Source organism: Psammomys obesus, unplaced genomic scaffold (assembly GCF_907164565.1).
Source record: "Psammomys obesus unplaced genomic scaffold, mPsaObe1.curated_primary_1811, whole genome shotgun sequence".
Lineage (NCBI taxonomy): Eukaryota > Metazoa > Chordata > Mammalia > Rodentia > Muridae > Psammomys > Psammomys obesus.
In genome coordinates this window covers 5,284,430-5,299,587 of record NW_026585609.1, presented here as the reverse complement: position 1 = coordinate 5,299,587, position 15,158 = coordinate 5,284,430, and the positions used below count along the sequence as shown (strand labels likewise).

At 47.3% G+C, this 15,158-nt stretch overlaps 1 protein-coding gene and 1 non-coding gene across 6 annotated transcripts in view; one reads left to right on the top strand and one right to left on the bottom strand.

The window, feature by feature from the left end:
* Grin2b (glutamate ionotropic receptor NMDA type subunit 2B) overlaps positions 1-6,686 on the bottom strand; it is a 434,130-nt gene extending 427,444 nt beyond the window's left edge. The window contains exons 1-3 of one of the 5 annotated variants that reach the window (XM_055610677.1): positions 6,602-6,686; positions 6,003-6,241; positions 4,525-4,974 (exon numbers count right to left, since the gene is read on the bottom strand). The gene's annotated coding sequence lies outside the window, so the exon portion shown is untranslated. Of the gene's footprint in view, positions 1-4,524; positions 4,975-5,229; positions 5,306-5,406; positions 5,447-5,471; positions 5,540-5,603; positions 5,644-6,002; positions 6,242-6,601 lie in introns of those variants that run through there. The other 4 variants (XM_055610692.1, XM_055610686.1, XM_055610709.1 and 1 more) reach the window with 4 other exon arrangements.
* Positions 6,687-10,551: 3,865 nt separating this feature from the next.
* On the top strand, positions 10,552-10,656 carry LOC129680401 (U6 spliceosomal RNA). Its single transcript, XR_008720681.1, has one exon. It is a non-coding gene; the product is annotated as a U6 spliceosomal RNA (small nuclear RNA).
* Positions 10,657-15,158: the final 4,502 nt, after the last annotated feature.

Here is a 15,158-nt window from a genome sequence, read left to right as displayed (position 1 = left end):
CCTTGGGAAAATCACTTTCCAGGATCTCAGCTTCCTCATCTATGACATGAGAAGGACAGAGTAGATGACTACTGAGCTTCAGGTTCTTGATGACATCAAACAGCATGCCCTCACCCATTTATATCATCGGACAAAAAAAAAAAAAAAACCCACAAAAAACAAATAGCATCATTGACTGAAAAATATGGTGCATCCTCTCCCCGCTCATTCTCCTAGTGTCTTTCGGGCATCTATCATATGCCTGTCTCTGTGCTGAGTACAAATGATTCCGAGATGAATACACATCTCTCCCTGCCCTTGAAGAGCTCATGAGCTTCTGAGAGAAGGAAAGGGGACACGTAAATAAGATGAGGGAAAAGTGTCTTCAGACCCTCACATGCACGCTAGTAAGACACGGAGAGGGCAGACAAGCATACCGTTGGGGCAGTGGCGGAGAATTGCTACTTGGAGACAACATAAACACTAGGCTCTTCCGTGCCAACCTCAGCTGACAAGGCTGGAAAGTGACAAGATGGAAATAAGGTACTAGAACACAGAGCAAAGGAAAAAGGTCCCTGACCATACCGCTCCGGTCCACAAACCCCTAAAAGTTCATCTACCCAGTTGATGGGGGTGACAGTCACAGACAGTTAAAGTTGCCACTGCATCTAGACTTCAAAACCCACCTCTGAGTTCTCTGTGCTCCCTCTACTGACTGCACTCCGTTCTTCCCATCTTCAGCTTCTTGGAAGACAATAGCAATTCAACCACTAACCTCTCCCTGGAGGGTTCCTCTGTGGTTACAAAGAGGAGCGGCACTTTAATAAATGTAAACAATTCATTACACCAGCAATTCTTTTGATCTATATTTGTTTACATAGGAGCAGCACAGTAGTACCCAAACATGCACAGGGTCACGGAGACTGAAAATGGGGTTCACTGAAAGGAAGTTAATTTCTAGGATTCTTAAGGAGAATGTAAAAATGGGAAGGAGAAAGAAAGCAATCTTAACTTCTGCAGCCCCTACTCTTGACCTCCATCATGATACCAAAGATGATCTGGGCAGTCATTTCCTATCTTCACTGATCAAGGAAGAAGCCCATCATTTGGAATGCCTTCTTCCACCCTATACAACTGTCTGGTCATTCCTGGATTCCTTCTTGTCTCTGGTTCTAGAGGTTGCTTTGAAGCCATAGTTTCTTCATGTCCCACTTTCTTTCCCTCCAGCTTCTTTCTGTGCTTCATAGTCCACAAGCATTAAGCAACTGTTTGCAGTAGCTTGCCAACACTGACGAAGATGCTCCCTGCCATTTGATTCTTGAAGAAGTAACCCTGCCCCTGGGTTTTTCATAGCCATAAAAGAGATGGAAAAATACTTCAGAGGAGATGATGTGCCCACAGGATCCACTCAGTCTCGATTCTCCCCATCAAACACCAGTCACTCACTCCACCAGCCAACTTCTGTCCCCGTGTCTCTCTCAAAGGTGGCCATTGCCCCTCCCCATGCAAGGCTGGATGGTGTCGAAGGTTTGAGAAAATGCCTCGAGGTTTACAGCCATCTTTCTGAAGACAGAAGCACAGAGACAAGGTCTCTTGCTGTTCACCCTCCATCCAGAAGAAGTCGCTTTCTTCTCAGCCAGCCTTCTGGAAATAGGTATATGGTGTGCAAAGTAGTGACTAAAGAAACTTCTCTCTCTTCCTCCTCCCTCCCTTTTTCTCCTCTTCTGTCATTTTCTCTCCTTATTTCTACCCTCTGCCCACATCCACCCTTGACAAAGACCACATACAACCAGTAGCAAAGCAAGAACCTGCAGGTGGGCAGGCTTCCTAGAGCTGGAACCAGCAAGACACAAATTAGACAATTCAGGGCCATGCCCTGCCTCTCTCCCTGTACACTAGCACTGGCCATATCATTGCTCCCCCAAATCCATTCTACACCACCATGCCCAGAACACAGGAAGGGCACCACATGAGGCTCTGCTCCCCTTAAAGCCACGTCCTTAAGCATGCTTTCCTGGGAGGTCATTATTTCCTGTTAATCTTTCCTTAGTTACGAATCACAGAGGCCCTCTAATTGCAGTTGAATTTGCTCTTCCCAGCAGCAGTCCCACTACTTCTCATATCACCCACGCCACAAGGGTACTGGCAAAAAGCAAGAGGACAAAGGAGAACCCATTCAGCTCTTTATGATGAGAAGGAAAGAGAGGACCAGAACAATAGCCCCAGGAAGGCCTGGAATGCCACTGAGTCACAGCATCATGGACACTGCTCACAAGGACAGGACACAACAGCTTCCTCCCCAGAGTGTCCAAAATGGCTTTGAGTACCGAAAAGCTGCAGGCCACCTGTGGCCTAGCATCCTTGATTCCTAACAAGTCCTTTCCAGCTGGATCACCTCTTTTCTGTCTTGTTCTCATGACCCCTTTGCCTTCTCTTTCTTGCACTCTACTCCTTAACCTCTTCTCCTTTGCCTAGTCCTTGAACCAACCAAGGACAGCGTGGAACCTGGTTTCATCTTACCTGCATGCATGCATGTATGGTGAGTGAGGTGGCTGAGCCCCTAGCCAAAGCCTCCCTATTGATCTTATCACCGGGGAACAGTCGCAAGGTCCTTCCCAGTTGCGGAGCACTGTCATGGGCACCTGGGACACAGAAGAAGCCGCATGCCCCTACGGCCACCCACCTCTCTTTGTCCCTCAGTGCCTACGAACTCTCTCACACTGAGCTGACATCCTCACCCATTTGTCTGTTCTATTCTGAAGCGAGATTAAGAGTTCATCAGCCTACTTGAAGGAGGAGAAGTAGACTGGGAGCCAGCTCAGGTGCCTCTAAGGTGAGCACACACCAAATAACCTCAGCTATTTGTAGACATGGTGAGAACATGGTTCAAACTGGGATCCACCCTTCTCACCTTCATTACACCATGGTTACAGATTAATGTTTTAGCAATGAAAGTTCAGAGAATGAGGCCTAAGGGAGAGGATAGTAAATTTGGATGGCATCCGCATCCATCCGTTCTGAGCGAGAAAGAACTATCGCCTACTGTCATTCTAAGTGACTGGCAACGACCTTCCACTCCCTCCCCTACAACACTTTAGTATTTTTAGGTTGTTCCAAGGGATGATTATTTTTTAAATGGCCTGGGTGGAGGGGGAGGGAGAAGGACTGCTTGTGGTTCTGCTACAGATTTTTGAAGACCTTTTCCCAGCTTCATTCCTGCATGAGAATACCTTTGGAGTTTGGAGGGTGCATGGTCAGTGTAGGAAGGAGATAAGCAGCCGGATTCCCACTGTAGCCCTCAAGCAAGACATGAGCTGATTTTCTCAGGGGTTGTCTTGGCTCGCCTGAGTGGCCAGCAGAACTGTTAGCTAAGTCTTCACCGTTTCTGTTGCCCTTTCTCTTTTCAAACGCTGCCCAAAAATATTGGGCATGTTTTACCTATTGTTATATTTTTGTTTATGTGTCACAGCTTACATATATTTCTTCACATACATAAAAAACAGTTTCAAGTATTGTTAAAATGGATGAGAGCTTTTTAAAAAAAATCACACTATCAACCCCATTTTTGAGGGTACACGGCGAACACACGCGAGCAGCACATCTCTTTGTTTAACACAAAGACTCACGTGTCGGGTCCTGCACCCTCGCACATGCACGGCGCTTTAGAACTCTGCAAGATAGCCATTTTGCAAGAGTGTGGAAGTAACAGTTTGCTTGGAGGATGTGTGGGTATAAATAGATGTGTGGACAGAAGGAGAAATTTACAGCTCGAAAATAATAGCACACAGGGAAAGATACAAATCAGAAAACCTGACAGCATCCCTTCCTCTGGAGCTTAGGCTTGAAGACTTGAGCCTGCAGCATCCAGGAGTTCTAAGCCCAGCCAGCGCTCCTCCACACCTGCCCCCCTGAAATAGGCCTTCTGTGATCTGCGGGCCCAGTGTCAGCCCTTTCTTCAGACACCAAGTGAGCTTCAGGGCAATAGCCACAGCAATCCCAGTCATTATTTATTTATTTATTTATTTATTTATTTATTTATTTATTTATTTATTTTTACAGAACATAGAAAGGATACCTAGAAAGGTATAGATAGGAGATAGGGAAACAGAAACAAAAACGGCAAGGAAGAGGACTCAGCCTGGAGAAAAGATACCTAGATGCCTATCAGAATCTAACATTAGCTCGGGGTGAATTAAAAGCTGTTTAAGTGAGGGAAGCATACAGGTCCCCTGGCTGCCTGTGCCTGCATACAGACATAGATACCCCTTCCGCCCTCCAACATTTTCTGTCCCTGCATTCACCCACCCCACCACCTTCGGAGGTGGGAGAACAAAACCTGTTTGATGACAGAAGGAAAAGAAACCTGGAGCTTCCCTCCTTTGTCACAGAAGCCTTTCCCCCAAACAGCATTATTTTGATTTCCATATTATTATTTTTTTCTACCAGAAAATAAAATATCATCCGAGGGGCCGGAAAAAGACAGATAGGAAACAAGGAACCCCTACCCCAGGTGAGGAGAAAAGAATCAAATCGAAGGAGCCCTACCTTGGTTTGTAGAAGCCAAACCCCTAGGCGGACAGATTAAGGGAGCGAGCATGTTGGGAATCTCCAGGGTCCTCTTCTCGCTTGCATATCCACGTAAGAAAGACGGAGGATAAAGGAACGGAAGAAAATTTAAAATCCAGTGTAGCGCAAATTTGGTTCTAATCTTGTGTCTTGAAGAGATGTAAATTCAAAGACAAAAATGTAAAGCAGAGGGGGATCTCGGGGTGTGGAGAGCGCCTCACAATGCAGAATCCACAGTCATTATCCATGTGCATGTGAGATTACTGGCCCGAATGTATGTATTTAAGGAGTCTTCGGCAATTACGGATTGGCTTTTTTTTTTTTTCTTTTTAATTTTTTGGAGCTTTAGTAGAGGAGTCTCTGTGTGGAGAAGCTGGGGGCTGGCTCCGTCCCTCCGTGGAGCATGGTCATTCCCAAAGCGTCCCCTTCCTAAGGGGGGGAAAAAAAAAAGAGGAGGTCAGGGTTTGATTCGACTGTCCCCCGGAGGGTTAGCAAAATGCATCCTGGAAATAGAGGTCTAGATATCAAGTCGGTATAAGAAAACGGGGGAGGAAACCCTGCATTTCCCACGGAGTGCACACGAGAGGAATTGAAAACAGCTGGCACCAATCTATAAATAATTCAGAAAAGGTCTGCCGATACCATTCCTGGGACAGGCAGAGATGAGAGGTGGGAAAAGCCAACCTGAATGGGGAAGAGGGAAAGGGGAAGCGGGAAGCCAGGAGGAAGGCAGGGAGAGGAGGCTCCACACAGCCGTTCACACTCGCACACCCGCGCGCGCGCACACACACACACGCACAGCATCCCCCACTTAACTCGCCAGCGAGTGCGGCCCCCAGCCCCATCTGCAATGCTGCTGACATGTCTGGCTCGCTCTGCTCATCTCCTCCTCCTCCTCCTCCCGCATCAGCAGAGCCTCCTCCCACCTTGGGCTCAATGGGTTCTGATTGTGCCCCGGCCGCACACTGGGCATTTCTTGGAAGGGGCACACTGACACGCGCGCGCACACACACACACGCCCCCGACGCGCACGCGCCCCCGCGCGCACTCACACTCACCCCCGCGCACACTCACGCCGCCGCCGCCGCCGCCGCCGCCGCGCTGATGTGCAGCGCACCAGGGCTGCACCTGCAGCCACAGAATTGGCCTGGAGGGTCGCAGCGCGGGGCTCCCGCCGCGGGCACCGCTGCCCAGCCTTTCCGCTAGAAGGAATTACCCCCCTCCAAAGATCAAAGGCAGCCCTACTCCCCTCCCCCTCCCCCGCAAATATCCTTTTGTTAAAAAAAAAAATTAAAAAAAAAAAAAAGCCCCATCCAAAATAGCAAATGCCCGGTGCTGCTGGATTGGAAAGCTGTGCCCATCACTAGGTTGGTTAACGGTGCCAAGGCTTCGAGCCTTTATCTGCCTCGTTCGCCCAAACCCTCAAAATTGAGACTCCAAAGCGAGCCTTTACGTACCGGTTCCGAGCGCCTCGGCGGTGACAGCCTCCGAAGAGGGGCGGCGGGTGTCGAGGGTTTTTGGGCTTTCCTTCTCTGCAAAGCAGGACGGCTGGATCGGTCTCCCCGGGCTGGGAAGTTCACTAGGACTCTTTGCAGAGAAGGGAACGGATTCGGACGCCGGCACCGCTGGCTGCCGGGGATGGAGAGGCAGCCTGACCCGTGGAGCGCTTCTCCATAGAGCCAAGCCCCGAGATTTCCTAGAGGTGAAGGAGCCCAAGGAAGTGGTGCTGGAGAGGGGGTGGGGGAGGACCTTCCTTTCTCAAAAAGGGGAGGGGGGGTGGAGAGGCAGGAGAGCCCAGATTCCAGTTGGTGATGATAGGAGCCGGGGGAGGGGAAGCGGGCGGGGGCAAGCCGAGCGCTTGGCGGCAGGGGAGGAAGAGCAGGGGAGGAGGGGGAGAGTAAGAAAAATGGGTGTTAATCACCGGCGACGCGGGGAGGGCGGGGACATCAAAGGTCCTGGTCTTGATTTGGGTCTCACACCCAGGAACGTGCCACACAGGCGCGCGCTCGCGCGTGCACACAACACACACACACACACATACACACACACACCCTACCTCTCACACTCAGGCTCAGGAGGAGAAACCCAAGAGGCAGGGTGTGTGTGCACGCGCGTTCTCTTGCTCTCCACGTCCCACCCCTCCCCATCCCCGAACCGAACCCCCTCCATCACCCCCTCACTCCTACTGCTAAGACTCTTGGCTGAGGCTGCTCCTCACGTCATGAGCTGGGGGGTGGGGGGGGAGTAGGGTAGCAAGGGGGTGGGAAAAGCTTAACCCGAGGCCGCGGCGCCTCCTCCTGGCCGCAGAGAGAAATAGCACCGAGGTGGGGCGGCTTAGGGGTGAGGGGAGCCAGGCAGTGGCCCCCTGAACCGTCGCGCAAAGCAGCTCAGAGGCTGAGCTGACATTGAACCCCCACCCTGGTTCCACTCAGCAACCTTTGCACTTTGCTGGGTACCTGCGTTTTGGGCGCAAAGCGCAACTTGAAGATGCTTGCCTTCAGGGAGCTTAAGATCTGTCTTCAACGCAGGAAGCTGATGGTAAAACAATAGGGAACCAGGTAAATGTAATTAAAAGCTGAATTGTGCAGCGCTCTCTCTCTCTCTCTCTCTCTCTCTGTGTGTGTGTGTGTGTGTGTGTGTGTGTGTGTGTGTGTGTGTGTGTGTGTCTGGATGCTAGGGACTTTGAGGTTATTTTTTAAGTGGATTACGTTATTTAAGGATCCTGAGAAAAGATGATAGACACACGATGGTTTCCCATCCGAAATGGTTTTACAGCACTGACAAACCCAGCCTTCTCTAGAAAGGAAAATCGCGTCCATTTCTCTCCCTCTAAGTTGCTTTATGTTTTGAAAGTCCTTGTGACCACTTGCAGTATTATCTGTTTTTCAATATTCATATCCTTGTAGATACATCCTTGTTATGCGCACCCATTGCCTCTTCAACGATCCAGCATATCACAGTGGTGGTGAACTTTTACAGCAGTGAGACCACGGGCTTCTCACTCACAGCCCTGGGAGGATGTGACCGGAACACACAGGGAACAGCCCTGTGCGAGGGGCAGCCGGACCTCCGGTCTGTGTGTAAATGTGCGCTGGCCTCCAGACCAGGCAGCCCTCGGAGCATCTAGGGATGGTTCTCACGGCGATGCCTGCCTGTTCCCTGGACTTCGTCAGGCTTAGTCTTGGAATCTAATGTTGTCAAGACACACGAATGAAAACACAAACACCGTGTGTTTGCCAGCAAAACCGCGCATCTCCCTGTGAAGGTTTGGATTTCTTCCTAGGACCACGTGGGGCTGATCCTCTACCGGGTTGGGAAGCTGTGGGATGTGGAGATTGCTCCACTGTGGGCACACAACAGCCCACCCAGCCCACCTGAGTGTTCACGTCTAGAGGCTGGAACAAAGGTCTCGATGCCCAGAGCCAGGGCACAGTGAACCCTTCCGGAAGCACTCGGCCCTGGGTCTCCCAGAAATGGTCATTTCCTTCAGAATGACATACACACCCACTTAGGCACTTGTGTGTGGATTGTTACCCTACTTTTCTAAATTTCCCATTCTTTCACTTTTCATCTCATTGACTATCTTTCCCTTTCAATCCTCTTTTCTAAAACTTGCGTACACTCTATTTTATTTTCCTGCCCAAACCCAACCCTTTCATTTCAGCCGGTCCACTTGTGTGAGTGGGACACACATCCTCTCTGCCCCTGCTATGGCCCACCCTCTCCCTTTGGGCTCTATCTTCAGGTCTGCTTCTTCTGAGCGTCCTTTTGCGTCATCCAGGCCTGAGCTGACTTCTGGGCCGATTTCAGGGATCTGAGAATGAGAGGTGGCATCAGGCCATCTTACTCCATGAGCCTAGCTGTTCCGTGTGGAAATGCAGAGCGCAGTTGACTCCACTGGGCAGCACAGTGACTGAGAGATAACTCTTGCATGTATGATCCCAGTGTGTAGCATGTCAATAATGCCAAGCTGGGTGAAGAACTGCCCAGCCAGAAAAAAAAAAAAAAAAGGCCCCGTAGCCATTTGTGTTGAGCCATACAGTACTATCGACAATTCAATCATGAAACTCTCAATCGCATGAAGTAACCATTATTGACCTATAATAAAAAGGCAATTTCATGAGACTCGATTGGGAATTGTATTCCTTGGTACGTTTCCAGTCTTCCCAACTAGTTCCTCAGTTCCTTTTATAAAATTAATCTCTCTGAGAATTTCTTACATGAGCACGCTGTACTTTGAAACATTTCCAGCTCTCCATGTTCATGGTTGTGTGGGCTTGGTGATCCTTAGGGGTTTGGGGGAGGTCACTTTCCTGCTTAGTTTTCCTGAGGATAGGACTATCCCATCCTAGGAACCACAAAGCTAAGTGAAAAGTGCTATCCTCTCTCCGAGGTGTTCATTCACCAAGGGTTTCCCTCTGACTTAGACTTCTTGGCACCCACTTTTGTTTCCTTCCTTCTCTTTGGGAAGTGAGTTGGACACAGGGCCCTGCACATGCTTAGCAAACGCTCCCATCACTGAGCCATATCCCAAGCCTCGTTTCTACTTTTTACTTTGAGCCAGACTCACCATATCACCCAGGCCACCCTTGAACTCCACAGGTAGCCCAGGAAAGCCTTGAGCTTAAGATCTCCTTACCTTGGCCTCCTGAAGCACTGGAATGACAAACCACCCAGCCAGGCTTCTCTCACCCATAGTTGGGCTTCTCACAAAAAAATCCACCATCTTCTCAAAAGGCCTACCATGGGGACCACCCGGACTGGCGAATTTGTAATGCCATTTCTCTGTTTTGCAGAGAAGACATTTGCTTGCTCCTGGTCAGACGGCACAGAAGGCAGTATCCAAACGAGACGAGATGGCAGGCTGCACTCCGCAGCATTGTTTATTGAGGAAAAGCTCTTGCCTCAGGCTGCTAAGGATATAGTTGAAAGTATTCTGCCAGTTGGCTGGACTCAGAGAGAGGGTCTGAGAGATGCTACAAACGCTCGTCACTAACTCAACGGGCAGACATAAAGCCCACACCTCGCAGGGCGGTATATATGTACACAACCATAGAGGTGTGGCGGTGCCTTTCAGATCAAACACTAGGAACGAAGGGTGGGCCTGGAGTTTATAGAGTTTAGAATGCCCACCTAAGTGAAAGATATTTCTGATGGCGTGAAAGTGAATACTTAAAAGGTGGAAACAAATCACAACAATTTAAAATTCTTTAATATTCATAAATGTTATGAAACAAAAAATTTAAATAACAATTCCTGTGAAAGAACTGCCTGGCACTTCTGCTATACTTGCTTTCGTGTTAAAATACATATCTTTCAGCTTCTCTTTACATAATGTTTTAAAGTAACGTGAAAGTAATCAAAGGACAAAAAGATCCACTCCCTTCTTCAGCGTGGCCAGTTGGCAGCTGTTTTTCACTTTTGAAATAATTCAGAACAATGGCTTTCTTATTGCTAGACATGAGATATGCTTTCTTCGGGAATTGTCAAGCTTGAGAAAAATCTTCCAAGTTCATTTTCCTATGGCTGTACTGTTATAAGAATTTCTATTTTCCTGAACTAACCTTAAATTATCCTAGAACTGATGACACTTGCTAGTTTCTAATGGGTTATATAGGTGTTACATGACCATCGCCGGCTTCAGTGTTTTGTCTCAGATGAGAGAGAAGTGAAACATTTTTTCCTGGGTGCCCGCATGAGTCACTCCCCCTCATTAATTAGATTATCAGATACTGCTGGAGCCTGCTCATTATTTCTATTGAAAGGTCTCTTTTCTTCTTAAGGAGCTAGAGTTCTATGTGATCCATGTTGGAGGAGGGTTGCAGTGGCTCCTCATTTCTGCTGATGTCAGTGTTTGGCTTCAGCTCTTTTATTTTCAATTTCACTAATTTCCATGTGAGTTTTCTCTTGGTTCTTTGATCAGTAAATAGAGCTAGTGGGAAGAGGAACTCTTTCAGTGCAACCCAAGCAACTGTCTTTGAGTCCTAACTTTTTTTTTTTATTATTAAAATGTCCCAAAGTGTGCTCACTAAAATTGGAACGATACAGAGAAGCCTAGCATGGGCCCTGAGCAAGGATGACACGCAAATTCATGAAACGTTCTATATTTTTAAACTGCAATTAATATAAAAAAAATGAAAATTTAATTAAAAAAAAAAAACGTCCCAAAGCATCTTTCCAAATTGAATCAAGCCTTAAATTCTCTCACAGAACCTTGTCAGCACTTCATTTGGACTTCTCCTCCGAGCCTGTAAATATGTGTGGAAACTTAGTGTTGCTGAGGCCATTTCCAAATGTCTGACCCCCTTTCAAGAGGGAAACACTGCAGGGGCGGTCCTTATGCTAAATTCTAACGTGTCGAGCATGTTTAAAGTAGATGATTTGGGGAATGAAGAGATGGCTCAGTGGTCAAGGGCTCTTCCTCCTCCTACAAAGGACCTGGGTTCTGTTTCTGGCACCCACACGGTGGCTCAAAAACACCTGTAACTCCAGTTCCAGGTAATCTGAGGCCCTCTTCTGGCTTGTGTGGGTGCTGCACACACATGGTACACGCATGCTCAAGCGGGCTCATGCATACAAACACTAAATAAATCCCATAAGGAAATAAACCTAAAGCAGGTACTTTCACAACCCAGGCATAGCCATTGTGGGGCATGCTTGCGCTCTCAGTGCTGAGTTGGAGGAACACGGGTAGAGCCCTAGAGATACATTGGCCACCCATCTTAGTTTAACTGGCAAGCCTCAGGTCCCAGTGAGAGAGAGAAAGAGAGAAGGAGAGAGAAGGCAGATGGCTCCTGAGGAACAAAACTGGAAGTTAACCTCTGTGAAAACCACACACACACACACACACACACACACACACACAGGAAGGAAGGAGGGAAGGAAGAAAGGAAGGAGCTCTCACAGTATTAGGGCCTCTCCATAGTCTTAAACAGTCCTTGGTTCTGAAGCTATCATTCACTTCAAAGTCAGCCCTACCTTTGCCCCTTAACCTAATAAACAGCGGGCTTCTTGTTTCTGAGGAAAACACTTGAACAACATTTTTTTTTTAATCTTTAAAAATGGAATTTGTTAAAGGCACAGTTTGCCGACACGCATAGGAAGTTCTTGTGGTAAATCTGACCCATCTTCCTGTGCTTGCTCCGGGAGAGCACAGGAACCCAGCAGAGCATTCGGTTTTAATACCTCTCAGGAGCGTAACTGAGCTCCTGCCTTCTTGTTGTTACTCTTTTCGAAGAATCTCTGTTTTGTTCTTTTCATAATGGTATTAACTATTCAACCCAGGCAAATTTTTCAGAAGGACAGTTAGACAGCTCTCACCCTTGTCTGAAAGCTTGCTTGTCCAGTAACCATGATGATTACTCACTTCCCACAGCCTTAAATGGAACCTTTTGTGAGCCTTGTTGTGACCTCTTGCTCCTTGAATGTTCCCTCTTCTCTGCAAACTTATACAAGAGAGCAGAGGTGAGGGAATGAACAAGACCAAGAGAGGAGAATCAAGTCCAGAAAGGAGGAAAATGCAATGTCACAGGAAAGGTCCTGGGGACCTCAGAAGGGGGGATTTGCACAAGGTAGCCTTTATGCACTAGCTCACCTCCTGCAGAAAAAAACAAAAACAAAAAACAAGCAAACAAAAAACCTCAGAATGGAAACAACCTGTAGTCAGAACAGCTGGAGTTGGCATTGCCTCACTAGTTTGGGTTGTTTTATTGTTTTGTTTACTGTTGATTTTCCCCCTTAACACAGCAAAGATGCAACACTATATCTGGTTCAACTAGACATTTTTGAAATTTTTTTCATGTGTATGGGTGTTTTATCTGGTAAGCATATATACCCTGTGTGGGTGCAGTTTCCGAGAAGGCCAGAAGGGGGCGTGGTTCCCCTGAAACTGGAGTTTCAGATAGTTGTGAGCTGCCATCTGGGTGCTGGGAATCAACCCAGGTCTTCAGAAAGAGTAGACAGCGCTTTCATCTGCCGAGCCATTTCCCCTACCCCTTGTTTGTTTGTTTGTTTGAAGAAATTCCTTAGAATCTTGATTTTTCATCTCTCTAAATATCTCTGTGTGTGTGTGCGTGTGTGTGTGTGATCAAAATACAAAAACAACCTCACTGTCACAATTACACAGAGAAGCTATTTACTATCAGATTATTCTAACTTCCTGGGATATGTGGCCTGTCTTTTTTCCTGTCACCAACATTATAGATGAAAGATGTCATCACTATCTGAAGGCACTGTGAAACATCTTAGCTGAAGCTGTCAGATAATGATGCAAACAATGAAATAAAATGGAGATGGACTAGACTCCTCCCTCCTCCCCAGCTCCCTTCACTCTCTGCACTCAGTTCCCTTCTCGACTTTATTTCAGGATTTTCTCTGTGGGCAGTATCAGTGACACCAAGATGTTTTTTCCATGAGATATTCATCTCCTCCAAATGGATCTTTACTCTCAAAGCAGCAGCTGGCACCATCCTCCAAGCAGACACCATCTCCTTCTCAAACCCTCTTTGGTAAGTCATCTCATGTCAGGAGTAGCTCTCTGTAATCCCAGCACTCGGGGATCTCTGTATGTTCAAGGCCAGCCTGGGTAGTCCAGGACAGCCAGGGCTACACAGAAAAACCCTGCCTCAAAGCAAAACAAAACAAAGGAACAAACAAACAAAAAGAGTAGCTTTCATCAGTGGTGATGGCTTCTCTCCTCTGTAAAAGGAACATGGCCCCTCAGCTCTTATCACCAGGCCCCACTCAGTCTCTATGGACAGCCAGGAGGACTCACGTGAAGCTCAATTAAAGGAAATATAAATCACACATGGGGAAAGGAGGCCTACGGGGAGACTGACAGACTGTGAGGAAGCATCGAGGGCCAGGAGAACATACCATTGATGAGGTCCTAGAGAATAGAGGTGAAATTGTGTGCAGAAAGCTGGACTTCATTAGTGCACACACTTACACACCAGGTGCCCTGGAAGAGTTCTGAGGTTTCCATCTGAAAGGGTGAAGGGCTATGTCCTCAATGCATGCAAGAAACTGAGACCTAGCTCTCTGAGAGGTGTGTGCTGTAAACCCTACAAGGGTCCCTGCAGCCTCTGAGCATCTCCGGCAGTGTCCAGATGAATAAGTGAAGGGCTGGCAAAAGGCGGGGAGAAGGACGTCCTTCTATGAAGGGGGCTTTCTATGACTGCTGCGGTATGCTGATCCTACACGAACGTCTCCAGGGGATTCCCTGGGATCTAGTCCTGATTCTCCAAGGATGTGCAGGCCTTCACAGTCTGATCCCAAGTTGGCTCCTCTCTGCCACACTTGAATTTTTCAATTTTGCATTTTTCAATTTTGTTTTAAAACTGGCCTTTTGAAATGGTAATATCAAAATTGTGTAAGTGAAGAGTCTAAAGTGATCAAAACCATTGGGCATCATTCTCCCATCCTCTTCACCACCCTGAGTTTTCCTCTCTTAAGGTCAGTTGCAGCTCTCTCTATCGGAATTTCTGGTAGATTCCCCAACAATGAAAAATGTCACACCCCATTACTTCCTAACTTCTCAGTTCATTTCATTATCTGACATCTACAGAAAGCACGGGTCTGCTTCGTGTCTCAGACAAACCCTCCAACGTATAGCAATTCCCCATCTAGATGTCCTCCAATACACATATATCATAATTATAATCAATATACAGTTTCTACCTATATATATAAATGTCCTTTATCACCTATATTGTTTGGTTATCTTGTTCCCTTAGTCCATTTCTATCGAGAATAGTTCCTCTCTGATTTACTCTTGGCATGACATTAACTTCTTTCTTCTCTGCTCTGCTCTGCTCCACTTTGCTTCATTGAGACAATCTCAATATATAGTCCAATCTGGCTTTGCACCTGCAATCCTGCCGCCTCGATCTTCAGAGTGCTGGGATTATTGGTATATGACAGAACACCTGGCCACATTGGCATGCTTTAATAATGTGGGTGGACACGTATTCCTTCCCTTTCTCATTGCTGTCACCAACCTGACAAGAAGTCTCTTGCAGAAGGAAAGGCTTGTTCTGGCTCATAGATGTAGGTATCATCCATCATGATGGAGTAGCCATAGTGACAAGAGACTGAGCCATCCACAGTCAGAGAGCAGAGACTGGTGGACACTGGTGCTCAGCTCCCTTTGCCCTTTTATTCAGCACAAGACCCATGGCCCATAGGATGGTGCTCCCCATTGAAGGTGGGTCTTCCCACCTCTGTCAACTCAATCTGGAAAATCCCTCCCAGACTTGCCCAGAGCTTTGTTTCCATGGTGATTTTAAATGCCACCAAGTTGACAAGATTGTACATCACAGCCAACATTATAGGTTATTTCACGTGGCAGACTTGCCTGATTTATTTTCTTCATGAATAGATTAGGGACAACTGTTTTTGGCAAGGTGCTATTGATAACCTCCCTGGTGCATCATTTCAGGGTCATACAAAGCTATTCCCATGACTGGGATGCTGATTTCAAACGGTGATTTGGAGATGATTGACAGGTGTTGAACTTATAAGGCTCATCTTCCCTTCATTAACAAGTCATCTATTGGGTGACAATTTGAGGCCATATTCCATGTTCCTGGTTGCCTAATAACTCGAGGAAAGTT